Source organism: Saccopteryx bilineata, chromosome 1, assembly GCF_036850765.1.
Source record: "Saccopteryx bilineata isolate mSacBil1 chromosome 1, mSacBil1_pri_phased_curated, whole genome shotgun sequence".
Taxonomy (NCBI): Eukaryota; Metazoa; Chordata; class Mammalia; order Chiroptera; family Emballonuridae; genus Saccopteryx; species Saccopteryx bilineata.
This window is the reverse complement of record NC_089490.1, coordinates 211832005-211835950: the sequence shown is the minus strand read 5'-3', so window position 1 is coordinate 211835950 and position 3946 is coordinate 211832005. Positions and strand designations below refer to the sequence as shown.

At 40.5% G+C, this 3946-nt stretch overlaps 1 non-coding gene across 1 annotated transcript; it reads right to left on the bottom strand.

Moving 5' to 3' along the window:
* Window positions 1-3510: 3510 nt before the first annotated feature.
* On the bottom strand, window positions 3511-3614 carry LOC136321347 (small nucleolar RNA U13). Its single transcript, XR_010728608.1, has one exon. It is a non-coding gene; the product is annotated as a small nucleolar RNA U13 (small nucleolar RNA).
* Window positions 3615-3946: the final 332 nt, after the last annotated feature.

Sequence of the window (3946 nt, the reverse complement as noted above, 5' to 3'; positions counted from 1 at the left end):
GGGGTGACAGGCCATGTACCCTGACAACATGGCCCCATCACAGTGAACAGCCCTCCCTCCCGTGGTTCAGTGGAAGCCACCAGAGCCAGTGTCAGGATATAATTGAACACACTGCATTTTTAATACGTTGTCCTCAGATGCAAATATCTGAAGAACTTGAGTTCTTTCCAAAAGCAGCACAGTGTGGTTTAACCCAGGCAAATGAAAAGTTTTTTCTAACCAAGAGGCATGTGGCTTTATTATGCCTCCTTCTCCAGCTCATCAAGGCTACCCCTGCCATGCCTCCTGTTTGAGAGCTGGCACCTGCTGTGGGGCTTCCTGCAACAGTGAATCTTAACATCAACTGAAATAAAGGCAATTCCCTGCTTGGAGGTCTATGGGAATTGCCACTGAGATTCAAGGAATGAGAGAGAAGGGAAAGGTGGAAATATCTCAAAAGTGGTGGGTGCATCTTTCACACCTGAGGCTAAAAATCACTGTCTCTCTTTGCTCCTCAGGCCAGTTCTATGCAAGCCACTGTGCCATGTTAACACTCCTATTCTTCTCTTCTTCCTCCATCCATTCCTCCCTCCTGTACCAGCTGTAGATGTTCAAATCCTGTCTGGGTCCACCTCTACCCCTACTGTCCTAAGTGCCACCCATGTCAGAAGAGCTGAACCCTCTGCAGAGGTTCATTTTTCCTGGTCTTGGATGGAAAGGAAAAGGGTCCAAGCAAGAAGTTGGATGATTGGCTTTGTTAAGGAAACATGTGCCGGTCTTCAGGCTCATCATTACTTCCCTTCTGTTGCCCGTCCTGACGAATCATGGAGTCTTAACCACAGATATCTGGAGTAAGCCATGGAAGATTACTTAGGACTCAAAATTTCCATGCCTCAGTTCCTCTACCAATAAAATAAGAATGAATCTTATCTAAAATAAGAATGTTTGTCTCACAGAAGGCTTGTGTCTATGTGGAAGCTCTAAAGAGGTCATAGTCATCAGGGACCCAAAGCAACAGCACTGTTGATGAAAACAGAGAGACACTGCTTCCTGGAAGGGGAAGCATAAGCTGTTAAAATGCTAAATGGCCAGTCAGACATCAATATCCCTGCAGTCTCACTGATGCATTTTATTGGAACACTCAGGATTCCCTGAAACAATTGTATTCCCTGAAACAATAAAAGGATAATTTACCCACCACCAGCTCCATCTTTCCCTGTCTTTACTCTGCTTTTTCATGTCCATTACCAGAACTCTGAGAGCCCTCTTCCTCCCTTTGGTTGTCATTTCCTTGGCTGACAGCTCTGTCTTATGTCTGTTTCCTTTTCCTTTGGATGATTGACTCTTAGCATCCTTTCAGCATCTGTAACTAAGCGAGTGAAGCCTATGGGTCCTGCACTAGGATTCTAAATTTCACTGTAAATACAAAGGCATTGTGTCTGCAGATTGGACTAACTTTAAAGCCCAAATAAGTCTTAGGTTTTGTGTTCAAGTCAGGCATCTATCAACAGTCTCTGTATATAGCAGGTATTGCACTGACCAAAAAAGGCACAAAATAGTAAGAAATGATGTTCACCCTCCAATAATTTACTTGTTGGGGAGACAGATAGACAATAGCTGATGAATTTAAATACAACAATCCAGTGATGGTCAATGATGACTGTCATGATCCAATGACTCAATAATGAAAACCCATGTGATAAATAGAGCAATTGGCTACCATGCTAAGGAGCCAAAGAGGAAAGAGTGGGTACGCCTGTGTTGGGTTGCAGCATGAGATACGGCTGCGCGGATGAGGTCACATTTGCATTGTGCCCTAGAGAATGAGGAATTTCAATAAGACTAGGAGCAGGAGAAGGTCTTCCAGGAAAGAAGAAAGAGCATTGGTTCATTCATTGTACCTGAGCTGTCTGGAACTTGACTCACCCCATTTCCAGCAGAAGGTTCCACTTCCAATGAGTGGAGGTGATCAGAGGACGAGATAGAAGCCATAGAACCCTGCTCCTCCCACAGACTGAGAGACCTTTTGTCCTCTGCAGTCCCTTGGTGAGTGGTGGGGCCACTTAAAGGCAGTGTCCTCATTAGCACCTGATGCTTCCCACTTGTGTAGAGGGAATTTTTGATGACACTGCGCAAGGATGTTAAACCATTTTATTAGCATGACCTTTTCATTTATTTCTAGATGTAGCTTTGCCCCCTGAATAAAGGCTAAATTTCACCCTTTTTACCTGCTTCCTTCTCTCCAGTCCCTCTTCAGTCATTGATACTGTCTTATGGGGAGTCTGAGCAGTTAATGAGCTGAATCGAGTGGCATTTTGAGCCTGCCCCATTCAAACAGCAGGACCTAACCTGTAGCACAGGGACAGGCCTGGAGAATGTAAGCCCTGCCCTGCAAGTAAGTCACAGCAAGATGCTTTGTGCTATGGAAGTATTGGAACAAAGATATCAAACACATTAATCTGAGAGAAACTCTCTAGATTTTTAACTTATTATAACACGTATATTTTTGACTGAAAGAACAGTTATGTGTCCCAAGTTATGCATACGTAAGAATCATCCTTACATTTTAGAGAGCTATTCAAGGTTTGTGGGGATTGTCATCTATGCTAGAAAGTAGCCCAGTCCTGGAATGAGAACTTCTTTTTCCAGTTTTATTGATATATAATTGATATACAACACTACATTCAGCATAATAATTTTTTTTCTTTTTTTTTTTCTTTTTTTTTTATAAATTTTATTTTTTTAATGGGGCGACATCAATAAATCAGTATACATATATTCAAAGATGACAAGTCCAGGTTATCTTGTCGTTCAATTATGTTGCATACCCATCACCCAAAGTCAGATTGTCCTCTGTCACTTTCTATCTAGTTTTCTTTGTGCCCCTCCCCCTTTCCCTCTCCCTTTCCTCCCTCCCCCCCTCCCGTAACCACCACACTCTTTTCAATGTCTCTTAGTTTCACTTTTATGTCCCACCTACGTACGGAATAATGCAGTTCCTGGTTTTTTCTGATTTACTTATTTTGCTTCGTATCATGTTATCAAGATCCCACCATTTTGCTGTAAATGATCCGATGTCATCATTTCTTATGGCTGAGTAGTATTCCATAGTGTATATGTGCCACATCTTCTTTATCCAGTCATCTATTGACGGGCTTTTTGGTTGTTTCCATGTCCTGGCCACTGTGAACAACAGCATAATGATTTAACTCACATATATTGTGAAATGATTACCACAGTAAGTGTAGTTAACATACATTATCTCATATAAATACCAAAAAAGAAAAAGAGAAGTGTGTTTTTCCTTGTGATAAGAACTCTTTACTCTTTTGACAACTTTCAAATATACCACAAAGCAGGGTTAACTATAATGTTAACGTATATTACATTCTCAGGACTTATTTATCTTATAAACAGAAATTCCTATTTTGACTATCTTTGTCCCAGTCCCTATCTCAACTCCTACTTTTGATAATCACAAATCTGATCTTTTTCCTTTGAATTTTTTTTCTTGTCTTTCTTTTTTTTTCATGCCAGATGGATAATGCGCTGATATCATAACAAAGTTCAAGGGAGGCACATCTCACACAAGAACGTAAATATCCAATCATCATGCTTATGAACTACAAAAAGATTGAGTTTGTATTTTTCTTAGAATCCATATACAGTATAGGTGAGACCATACCATATAGTATTTGTCCTTCTCTGCCTGACTCATTTCACTTAGTATAATGCCCTCAGGTCTATCCATGCTGTCACAAATGTCAGCATTCCTTTCCTTTTTATGGCCAACTAATATTCCATTGTGTATATATAACAACTTCTTTGTCTAGTCATCTATGCTGGTGAACATTTAGATTGTTTCTATATTGTGACTATTGTAAATAATGCTACTATGAACACAAGGGTGCAGACATTTCTTGGACATAGTGTTTTCATTTATTCAGATATATTTCTGGAGGTAGAA